The 12,333-nt window shown below is 41.3% G+C and overlaps 2 non-coding genes and 1 pseudogene across 2 annotated transcripts; all 3 read right to left on the bottom strand.

The window, feature by feature from the left end:
- Positions 1-2,256: 2,256 nt before the first annotated feature.
- Positions 2,257-2,447, bottom strand: LOC131722817 (U2 spliceosomal RNA). Its single transcript, XR_009320050.1, has one exon. It is a non-coding gene; the product is annotated as a U2 spliceosomal RNA (small nuclear RNA).
- A 1,982-nt stretch (positions 2,448-4,429) lies between these two features.
- LOC117967904 (small nucleolar RNA SNORD31) lies at positions 4,430-4,503 on the bottom strand (annotated as a pseudogene).
- Positions 4,504-4,803: 300 nt separating this feature from the next.
- On the bottom strand, positions 4,804-4,994 carry LOC131722816 (U2 spliceosomal RNA). The gene has a single exon (XR_009320049.1). It is a non-coding gene; the product is annotated as a U2 spliceosomal RNA (small nuclear RNA).
- Between the last annotated feature and the right edge of the window lie 7,339 nt (positions 4,995-12,333).

Below are 12,333 nucleotides of genomic sequence, written 5' to 3'. Positions count from 1 at the left end.
CCACCACCTAATATTATATTTGCGCCGGCTACTTTATTAAATAAAGATTTTCGGGTATTATCATTCAGTCCATTTTTTGTCGTATTATTGTACTGTAAGGTGATATAGTACACGATAGCTATACATATGCACCAAAAAAAAAAAAGTATTCCTTTTGTCGTGACATCGTAACAATATGTACCCAGGTGCTTGTGAGAGATATTGGGGGGTTCGTTTAGAGGCTGTACGCCTTTAAGAAGAAAGGCATGATGGGATATCAACTGTTGTTAGCTGACATACAAATGCTTAAGTGCAGAGGTGCTGGATTAATACACTAAATATTGCCTAAATAAGCACGGTAATTTACCATAATAAAAAACAGTCATGAAAAAGAAAATGCAGAACACAGAAAAGCGTAACCAGATAGTCAACATAAGACAACACATTATTTCAATGTTGTCTTATTATGTATTTAAGGTAAGGCAAGTTTATTTTCCATTAAGTGCTCCCAGCTATAATGTTCTGCCGCTCAGCTGTACAGAATTCCTGGGGAGAACCCTGCAATTTAGAACAGGGTTTGGAACAAATATCAGGAGTGGAAGGGCCAAGTTCAGAGAAGAAAAACAAATCTAGGGGCAAAGTCGGGCAATAATAAGAACATAAAGTTTACAAACGAGAGGAGGCCATTCAGCCCATCTTGCTCGTTTGGTTGTTAGTAGCTTATTGATCCCAGAATCTCATCAAGCAGCTTCTTGAAGGATCCCAGGGTGTCAGCTTCAACAACATTACTGGGGAGTTGGTTGCAGACCCTTACAATTCTCTGTGTAAAAAAAGTGCCTCCTATTTTCTGTTCTGAATGCACCTTTATCTAATCTCCATGTGTGACCTCTTGTCCTTATTTTTTTTTTTATCAGGTCGAAAAAGTCCCCTGGGTCGACGTTGTGAAGACTGAATAGATTCAATTCTTTTAGCCTGTCTGCATACGACATGCCTTTTAAACCCGGGATAATTCTGGTTGCTCTTCTTTGCACTCTTTCTAGAGCAGCAATATCCTTTTTGTAACGAGGTGACCAGAACTGAACACAATATTCTAGGTGAGGTCTTACTAATGCATTATAAAGTTTTAACATTACTTCCCTTGATTTAAATTCAACACTTCTCACAATATATCTGAGCATCTTGTTGGCCTTTTTTATAGCTTCCCCACATTGTCTAGATGAAGACATCTCCGAGTCAACATAAACTCCTAGGTCTTTTTCATAGTTCCCTTCTTCAATTTCAGTATCTCCCATATGATATTTATAATGCACATTTTTATTTCCTGCATGCAATACTTTACACTTTTCTCTATTAAATTTAATTTGCCATGTGTCTGCCCAGTTCTGAATGCTGTCTAGATCACTTTGAATGACCTTTGCTTACTATACCAGAATCTAAATCATTAATGTAGATTAGGAATAGCAGAGGACCTAATACTGATCCCTGACGTACACCACTGGTTACCTCGCTCCATTTTGAGGTTTCTCCTCTAATCAGTACTTTCTGTTTTCTACCTGTTAACCACTCCCTAATCCATGTGCATGCATTTCCTTGAATCCCTACTGCGTTTAGTTTGAGAATTAATCTTTTATGCGGGACTTTGTTAAAAGCTTTCTGGAAATCTAAATAAACCATGTCGTATGCTTTGCAATTATCCATTTTCAATGTTGCATCCTCAAAAAAGTCAAGTAGGTTAGTTAGACACGATCTCCCTTTCCTAAAACCATGCTGACTGTCTCCCAGGATATTGTTAGCATACAGGTAATTTTCCATTTTGGATCTTACTATAGTTTCCATAAGTTTACATATAATAGAAGTCATATAATCAAATTAACTTGCAGAAATTGAAATTAAACTTCACTAAAACAGCTCTCCACAGACCAATTTACATTACAAGAAGCAAAATTGCTGTAGCGCCATCTGTTGGATTCAACAAGATATTGCAGCTTAAAACATAGTTGCAATAAGTGTTTATACCTGAGAACACGCAGCCTGGACAAACCACACAGGGCTTTTTTCCCCCAGTTCTTATTTTTAGCTTATGTAAATCTTTTACATACTGTATGAAATGAGTGTTTTCAGTTACTTTCCAAAATACATATAGTAGTAACTGGACAATACTTTCACGGTCTTTCCTTTACACCGGTAACACGCAGCCAAGACAAACCACACACCATCCTACTGGAATTTCCTAAACACTACATCTGTTTTTTTCACCAGTTTAGTTTCCCCCCGGGAGGGGAGTGCACCGTTCCTGGAGGTACTGCAATACCAGGTCGATGCGTGGAGTGGACGGAGCAAGCCCCTCTTCCATCTCCCAGTTCCAAAAATCAATTTAATATATGGTCCCCAGATAGGGGACGTATCAGATATTAAACTGATAAGAACAGATACTACACTTGATCTTAGCCAAAAGGCCGAGAAGCGATGCTGAGCTGCCCTCGAGACGAGGGCCCCCCCTCGGCTCACTCCTTCACCAGTTAAGGTGGGAGGGACGTATGCAAGTATTGTAACACAGGAACAAAGCCACACACAGCAACGCATGTTGTATTAACATGTAAAGTGGAGTGTGCTTTATTTAGTTTTTAAAACACGTCTTCATTCATTTTGGAGCTAAATCAACCCAGAATTCCAAACAGCATAAACACGCCCCCCTATTATTGCGTCACAAATACATGAGCTGAAGCTGCATTCAGGCAATGTTATCCACCGGGTGGCACTGTAGTGCCATGGTTAACTGAACTACAGAAAGCATGTCTTTTAACCTGTGAAGAACCACATTTTTGAAAACAGTTAGCACAAGCTATTTGTATAATTGGATACATTACATTTAGGCAACTTTTGCAGTTAAAATTAGCAGAACTTATAATATAGTTGAAGAGAATTGAGGTAGAGGTCAGTTAATGCTCTAGAAATTACAAAGCAGCCTGTCCTCAATTACAACACTGGCACTTAATGGGTTATTTTGAAGTAAACTTCATTCTACAGCATCCTTCCTTTAAAAATCATAGCAACTGGGTCAAATCAGCCACAGATCAGGGGTGTCCAATACTGGTGTCCTGGGGAATAAGTAGACCAGGGAAAAAGTGGATCACCATCTAGAATTTAAAAGGGGAGGTTCCATTGTTTCTAAGCTTTACACCTACCACGAGCCCAGGGAATAAGTTGATCGGATCTATTAACTAACAATAACTAATTTAAAATGAACTTTAAGTGTCATGTATGTCTAACAAGCATTACAGCAACTCAAGATGTTTGTTACATATTTAACGTGCAAGCAGTACTGCAAGGATAGGTATGCGAGCTTTTATGAAAACAGTTAAAGCGTGATTGTCAGACAAAATTGAGCTCCATGCTGCGGTTACTAACTTAGGCCACGATGCACGGCCAGTTTGCACAGACAGTACTAATTTTTATTTTCCATCCTAGGTACATATGCTACATGACAAAACTTCTGTTCCTAATCAAAAAAAAAAACACGGGTTTACTAATTTAGCTATAATGTTTGATTTATTTATTTTTAATACTAGGATGTTAACATTTCATCTTTGTAAACTGTGATAGTTAATGTTAGGCCTACTGACAATATACCTTGCGATACTACAATATTGTATGTCATTAGAATATTACTAAAACATTACATTTCAATTAAAGAATAACCTTGATGTGTAAAACCTTTTAATATACAGTAAATAAATCTTTGCGATCACACAACTACAAGTGATTAACGACATTAACAGGCAGAAAAAAGGTGACAAGCATTTAACACTAGGCCTAGTGTAAAGAGAGGCAAGTTACAGTATAAATGAACACTTTGCACCACACATTTTACAAACAAAAAAAAAAAGTGTGAACACAATACCATACGATCTGGCAAATAAAACGACCAGATAGAACATGTGGATTCATGTAGTTAACCTCCCCTTTAAATCAAACTCCTGCTGCACCTTCCTTTTGCTTTACTGCGCTTGCACGATCCACTTTTACCCCGGTCTATTAATTCCCTACAACACCGGTCCTGGAGACCATTATTCCACTCCAGGTTTAACAGGTAAAATGAGAATGAACTACAGGGTCAGGATGGAGGCTTATTTAATTGGTTTAATTAAACAATTCAGGATTCTCCCCAGGCCCAATCCACCCGTCTTGCAGATGCTACTGTGCCTTTAACAATAAGGATTGATTGTGCTTCTAGCAGACGACCAGTTGACAAACGCTGGTTGATTTTATAAACAAAATAGTCAGTACAGAATAGCGATCAATTAAAAAAAACACCCCTCCTGCTGACCATCTTTACTGCCAGAGACGTGTAGAAATAAAAAAGCACTAATAATGCAAATCCTGCAACCAATCCGTAGGACAGGAATAAGCAGAAAACACCGGATTTAAAATGTGCAACAATATTTAAAAAAACAGGTCTGAACTCGGTACCAGTCAGTCATGAATTCTCAGACTGGGGCGGTAATACAAGTCATCACACAAGACGCAGACTCAGAGAGAAAGCACACCAGCCAACGACGTTTAAAACTACAGGTACTCCTATTGCAACACAGCCAGGTCAAGTTAGTTTTCAACACAGCACTGTGAGACTCTCCACTACAGGGCTTTGAATGTAATCTTATGACAGACTTGCTTAGTGCCATCTGTCGGATGGAACAAGCTATTGCAGCAAAGACCCATTTGTGATTAAATAGCCTAGAAACAAAGCCAGGACAGGTTATACAGTCCTGCCATAAATGGCAAGAGTTTGAAATCTATTTTTCACCAGTTTAGTTCCCCCCGGGAGGGGAGTGCACCGTTCCTGGAGGTACTGCAATACCAGGTCGATGCGTGGAGTGGACGGAGCAAGCCCCTCTTCCATCTCCCAGTTCCAAAAATCAATTTAATATATGGTCCCCAGATAGGGGACGTATCAGATATTAAACTGATAAGAACAGATACTACACTTGATCTTAGCCAAAAGGCCGAGAAGCGATGCCGTTTCGCTCTCGAGGCGAGAGCCGCACCTCCGCCGAGATATTTCCCCGTCACGGTGACCTCACACTATCCCCTCCACAGCTGCATTTTAACACAAACATCGACACATACTAACAAATCACATTCATGACGATAGATACAAACGAGACGTGTTACATTGTTTAGCTGTATAGAGGTGTTATTTAGCAACCCCCAGCATGCCGTGCGGTCTGTATATTTGAATAACCCCGCCCATTACAATGACGCACACCGGATTTCGGTTTCAAGCTATTCCTCTCTTTCAAGCGACGCGTTTGATAACAAAAAAGTTTAAAATACAAAAACAAACCCGCCACCAATAAACTCAGGAGGAATAAACGCCACATAATATCGATACCGTTAAATCTGGGCTAGTTCACTGTTAACAATACCCCAAAAAACAACTTGGTTTCTATTGATAAGCAGAGCACCAGTTAAATATTAGACCTAATTCAAAGCTAAAAACCTCACTAAAAATGTTTAAATGCAGCATCCGGTATATCACATTATTATAACAGCATACCGTATATGTTCCATTTAATAATAGGTACATGATGTTCAAAATTGAATACCAGCATGTGGTAGTTTATTGAGAATATTGAAATGGCTTAATCTAATTTACTGAATAAGGTCCACAATTAACGCATACAAAGCTGTTCCTAAGGTAGCGAGCTCCAACAATTTAACAAAACTTAAACATTGTACTAAGGCGAACTAAATTCAAAATACCATCACAAACACACACAAAAAACCGACCGAAACAAAAATATATCTGGAGTATACACTGACCTGTCTGGCAAAAATGATTCCACCGAGATTCAACGTGACTCCGGAGACGCCGAATTCAGCCAGGAAAAGATGTATGAGGTTTGTTTAAAAAAAAAAAAAAAAAAAAACAGATAAAACGTTTACAAAATACTTAAAAGTAATAATAATAATAATAATAATAATAATAATAATAATAATAATAATAATAATACGTCAAGTAAATATAATGTAAAATGCGTTTTAAACCCTCCCCTCGATGCACGTTGCTCCCCGCTCCCGCGCTGTCTTCGAGCAAACAGAGCCATATCATCACAAATGTGTTTTATAGTGACAATTATCCAATTAAACAATTATTGCCATTCCAGATGGATTTACTAAATCAATTTAGAACGCGTGTGGGGCAATTAATGACGCTCGTGTTCGGCGCTTCTGCCGTCATACTTAATTATAGATTCAAGGTTTACATATGTTTGTATGTTTTGTTTCATATCAGTATTTATTTATTCATACTTTTAATTCAACCTTTCTGACTATTTGATTGTACCACATTTGTCGGTGTGTCTGGGTTACAGTTTATCACAAACGTGTTCATTTTACACTGCGAGCAGATTAACTGACTGATATTAATATGGAAAAAATAAAAGATGCTCCACAAGACTCCTGCAATACATGAAAACTAATTGTCATTACATGATACACACTAAAAGGATCATGCAAAAATACATGCACTCTTTAAAACGTCACTGTAGTTTTGTATTGACACTTAAACCGCAAAATGTCCACCATGTGGACATTTTGCGAACTGCAGAAAAATACGACCATTTTGAAAATACTGTATCAGTCTAAAAATTATTCTGCATTTTTTGTCCCCAAAAATAACCTAGAAGTTTTATTATGATTAGTAAAGTTTTAAAAACAGTTGCACCAAGTTTTTAGACATGTATCTAATGATTTGTAATGAGCAGAGCAGGATTGCAGCAGTGCAGTTCAGTTACACAGCCAAGGTATTCCCTTAAGCTTCAGGATTCAAGCAGCGTCCAGAGAGCTGTCCCAGAAGCTCTGTGAACAGAGCCATACTGATATCAGAGCTTCACATCAACCGGGGCAAAACACACCCACCTCAGCTCAGGAAAACAGCCTCTTCCCGAAAACCAAATTATATTAACTAAATAAACAAAATAAACTAGAATGCTACAGAATGCTAAACAGAAATTATTCCCTAGCTGACTATTAAACTGAAATAAAAGATCACAAACTGAGACAGACCCTGACAAAATAGAGGCTGAGCGACCAGCGATTGTGGGGAGGTAGAAACAGAGAAACACTTCGCTCTAGACTGCAGAAAATACAACAAAGTCAGAAATCTTTACTACCCCAAATTCATCAGCAGGGTTCCTGGCTTCCACCACTGAGATGAGGAATCCCAACTAAAAATAATCCTGGGAGAGAATAAAGCAGCAGCTAAATTTGCTGCGGAATTTATATCTAATTGCCACAAAATATAAATTTAAAATGCAAATAACCATGTCTCATAATATTAATTTATTTTCTCTTTAAAACATATATATACAGTATATATATTTTAAAGCAACTGCAGATCCAGTTGCTGACACCAGAGGGGGCTGGCACCAATGTAACAGATAGGGGCTGCAGATCCAGTTGCTGACACCAGAGGGGGCTGGCACCAATGTAACAGATAGGGGCTGCAGATCCAGTTGCTGACACCAGAGGGGGCTGGCACCAATGTAAGAGATAGGGGCTGCAGATCCAGTTGCTGACACCAGAGGGGGCTGGCACCAATGTAACAGATAGGGGCTGCAGATCCAGTTGCTGACACCAGAGGGGGCTGGCACCAATGTAAGAGATAGGGGCTGCAGATCCAGTTGCTGACACCAGAGGGGGCTGGCACCAATGTAACAGATAGGGGCTGCAGATCCAGTTGCTGACACCAGAGGGGGCTGGCGCCACTGTAACAGATAGGGGCTGCAGATCCAGTTGCTGACACCAGAGGGGGCTGGCACCAATGTAACAGATAGGGGCTGCAGATCCAGTTGCTGACACCAGAGGGGGCTGGCACCAATGTAACAGATAGGGGCTGCAGATCCAGTTGCTGACACCAGAGGGGGCTGGCGCCACTGTAAGAGATAGGGGCTGCAGATCCAGTTGCTGACACCAGAGGGGGCTGGCGCCACTGTAATGGGCGAATCAATAGGCGAAAACATAAGCCGAGTTTCGAAATTCCTGGGGGGGGGGGGGAGACAACACTACCCTTTCAAATGCAGTCAAATACACCCCCAAAATCTACGCAACCCCTTGTTTATGTAGAGAGATAGGGGAACCTCTAAGTCATGGCCAGGATACGGGTTCCCTCTCACAAGCACCTTCAATTAAATGAAAGTCAATAGTCACAAGTGCAGTTTAAAATGGCCTTTTTCAAAGCAGTTTTATTAAATGGTAAAGTATAAAAAGAGCACCACAGGACTCTAATGTATCAGAAGAAAGTTAGAATTAGAGAGAAGGAAATGTCAGGTTTCTAGTTTAACAGGTGAGGCTGAAGTTCAAAAAGAAACACCAAGTATTTAGGACTGTGACTGGTTCACTGTGGTGGATTTAAAAGACCCTTACTTTCACATCCCAGTGAAATGAGGGCACAGGAAGTACCTCAGGTTCACTTTCCAAGGGACAGTGTATGAGTTTTGGTTTCTACCGTCTGGCTTGTCTTTAGCCCCCCGTGCATTTTCAAAGTGCATGGAGGCTATTCTGGCCTCATTGAGACTCCTGGGCATCAGAGTGCTCAATCACCTGGATGATTTCCTCATTTGTGCTCAATCTCCAGCGCAGGCAGGGGCTCACACGAAACTCATCACAGATCACCTGTTCCAGTACGGTCTGTCAGTGAACTATGCAAAGAGCCAGCTTGCACCTTCACAGACAGCCTCCTATTTAGGAGTGTGTCTGGATTCCAGGACCATGCTGTCCACTCAGTCGGAAGACAGAGTGCAGAGAATAGCCGCTTGTCTGAAGCTTTTTCAGCTCAGCAAGAAACTAACAGTTTCAGTGGCTTCTGGGCTTGATGGCAGCAGCTTCCCAGTCCCTCCTCTTGGATCTTCTGCACATGCGTCCTCTCCAAGGCTGGTTCAACAGCAGGGTTTTTCAACCCACATTGAACCGCGGCCGTCTGCTGACAGTGTCTCAGCACTGTCTGCAGGCTCTATCCTGGTGGACACAGCCTGCTCACCTACTCTTAGGCGTAGCGCTGGGCAGCGTTACAAGGAGAGAGGTTATAACCACAGATGCATCCAGCCTCGGCTGGGGCGCCGTGTGGAACGGCAGGGGAGTAGAAGGAGTATGGAGACCCCAGTGACAGGGTCTCCATGTAAATATTCTGGAACTGCAGGCAGTGTTTCTAGCCTTGCTGAATTTTTTACAGGAGGTGCAGGGCAGACATGTGCTTGTTGGGACAGACAACACTACTGTGGTGACATACGTTAAGCCTACAACGAGGGACAATGTCCTTCACCAAGCAGCCTTTAAAACTGTACTGTACTGTATTTTGTTTGACTATTTTTGTAAATAAGTTTAGAATTTTATTTTACTTTTGTATTTTTTTTCTTTATATTAATATAATAAAGGTCAAGGATGAGTAATTTGGTCGAATTTGGTAAAAAAAAAAAAAAAAAACGGAAAATAAAACAATTCTAAACTTATTTACAAAAAAATATATAACTAGAAAAAACAATTATGCTTAAACAGGATATCTTTGGCAAATCTTTTTTTTTTTTAATTTAGAATGTCCTATTATTTTTAGGCTCAGCTCACCGCTACCACCCCTGCTCTTACACACTGCATGCTCACCGTGCAGCCACCTCAGAGCTACAGCATTGGAGGACAATGCAGCTCTGGGCAGTTTACAGGCAAGCCCGCAGGCGCCCGGCCAGACCACACGGGTCCCTGGTGCGCGGTGAGCCGAGGACACCCTGCAGTGAGGGCTGTCATCAGGGATGTGTGCTGGCTCCGTGGCTGAAGAGTCCTGTCTCCTCAGTCCTCTTCTGAAACAAAACTAACAAATCACGTAACTTCTAAAACACACAGATTCAGCTGCAGATTACGTTTCAGCACTGTACTCACGTAGCTGCTTCCCCTTTGTGCCACAGAACTCCTCCCTGCAATAAACCCGTTGCCATGGTTTCTCCAATCGATGTCCGCCCCACGACTGATTGCTGATAGCGCTGCCAGGGCTGGATAGGGTGGAGTCGACTGAGGAATTCTTGGGGTGCCGAATTAGAACGACCCGTCGCTAGCCGGGTGCCTGCGAGACTGGCTATTATCAGCGCTGTGCCAGTCCTCCAATAAGCGCTAAAACCCTGCTGTTTGTGTCAGAATTGCATTGCGATAAGAAGCTAACCATGGCAAATAACATCAACCATTATTTTTACAGGACTGTGAAACTTTAATAAAAGGGATCAACAGTGAGCCTAAAACATGAAGTACTCTATGGGTAATTGTGGCAAAGTGGTTTGCAGTGTGCAGGTGTAGAGGTGATGCAGTGCTCAGGAATAACAGACACAAGACAGTTCACACTGAAAAAAAGCTCTTTTATTTGGCTGGTTGCTTGATAGCAAAGTAATAAATAACTGGTCCTACACAACGATGTGTATAGCACAGTTAAAACCACAGGATTCAGTCCCAAAATAATAATACCACACACAGGGGTGATGCTGGCTGATTAGCAATAGCTCCCAGCTTCTATGAATTATAAATGTGACAATTGCGACAGACAGATACAATACAAAATACTCATGGTTACTTTTTCTTGTTCTATCCTTTACAGGTCTTTTCTCAACCATAACAAAGGAACAGGTTGCTTGGCCACATCCCCTGATACCCTCAGTCACGCCCCCTTCGGTAGCGAGCGCAGTCATGTATCCTCCAATCCATGACTGACACATCGCCTCCCGCATTAGGGTGATGACCTGGTATTGTGACTCCGTCATCTTTCTGGATGGTCGACTTCCTACTGACCCTGGAATGAACTGTCAAACTATCCAGTCCGGGGCACTCTGTTCCTGTTATACAGCGCCCTCACAGGTCAGGAGGGAGACTGTTGACTCGGATTCATTCGCTCTCTGTCACAGTAATGTAAAGTACAAAACAAGGCTTTAGGCAAACTTGAAAACGGTATTAACTTTATCTAAACACATCATTTTACAACCTTATTATATTAACAAGGAACCAGTACCAGTATAAAAGAATTTGAACACATTTAAACCTTATTTTTAGTGTTTCTTACTTGAAAAATATTTGCTGTCAAACCAGCATCACCTTCCAATTATGCAAGGCCCATTTCCCGCTGCTTTGGTCTTCCTGGAACTTTCTAAGCGTGAGACGCGTGCCCAACCAACCAAAAAATAAATACAATCAAAAACTCGAATTTCCCAGACTGCCAGAAAACATAAAAATCCAACAAAAAACAGATCAACACTGTCACTGAGAATAATTCAGTTATTTATCACTACTCTTACACTGTCAGTTTAGACCTTACCTCTCAATCTTACTGCTCACGTGGCGTCAACACAGCAGCGTCGCTGACTTCCCTCTCCCTCGTGCGATGCCGATTCCGCTATTTGACCCTCCCACTCAGTCAGTCACTAATTGGCATCAATCATAACGGTTGGCTATTATGATTGGTGGAGTGGACAGAATCTCCAAGAGTATATCGCTGCAGAACGAAGGCTTGCACAGCGTAGCTCTTGCAGGAAGCTCACAGAGGGCAGTTCTGCGTGCGTAACTCATAATTTTATATCGTGCTTCATTCACCCTCAACACCCCTACCACGTGACCATAAACAGGGTGTGGGAAGGGGAGAACACTGAACATAGTGATTACCCTGTCAGAATTAATTGGTGATCCACGGCCAATACACCACGAACCTTAGGTTTAGGTTGAGGTTATTGTTATGAAATAAACTCAGTTTTAGTACATAAATTCATCATCCTTATCATGTGATCAGGCTGTAGCATATAATGATGGCGTTTATTACACGTTGCACATGCAGCACTACCCTGTGTGAGCTGCCTGTGAGAGCTACGCTGTGCGAGCCTGCGTTCTGCAGCGATACCCCTCTCAGAATCTGAGAAAGAAGAGGTGGGCATACAAAATAGTGATCTGTCAATCATAACGGTTGCCTATTATGATTGGTGTAGTGTCCAAAAGAGGACGTGAACACTGACAATAATAATCTGTCAATCATGATGTATGCCTATTATGATTGGTGGAGTGGCCAGAATCTGAGAGAGGTGGGCACAGGCAATAGTAATCTGTCAATCAGTAAAGTTGTGTGCTCAAGTAAACTATTACATGGGTAAATAGGCTCAACATTTCTTTTCATTTTGTAATAATTTATTTATTTGGCAGACACCCTTATCCAAGGTGACTTACAGGTGTTACAATACAAACATCGATAGTTGAATACATTATGGGGTCGATGTAAGGATTTGTGCAGTGATTTGTGGGTGCAAAACCCCCATAATGTGGAGCAGCAGTGTGGGGTAG

The sequence above is a fragment of the Acipenser ruthenus genome, chromosome 51 (assembly GCF_902713425.1).
Source record: "Acipenser ruthenus chromosome 51, fAciRut3.2 maternal haplotype, whole genome shotgun sequence".
NCBI classification, from domain to species: Eukaryota; Metazoa; Chordata; class Actinopteri; order Acipenseriformes; family Acipenseridae; genus Acipenser; species Acipenser ruthenus.
This window is presented reverse-complemented; position numbering and strand designations above follow the sequence as displayed.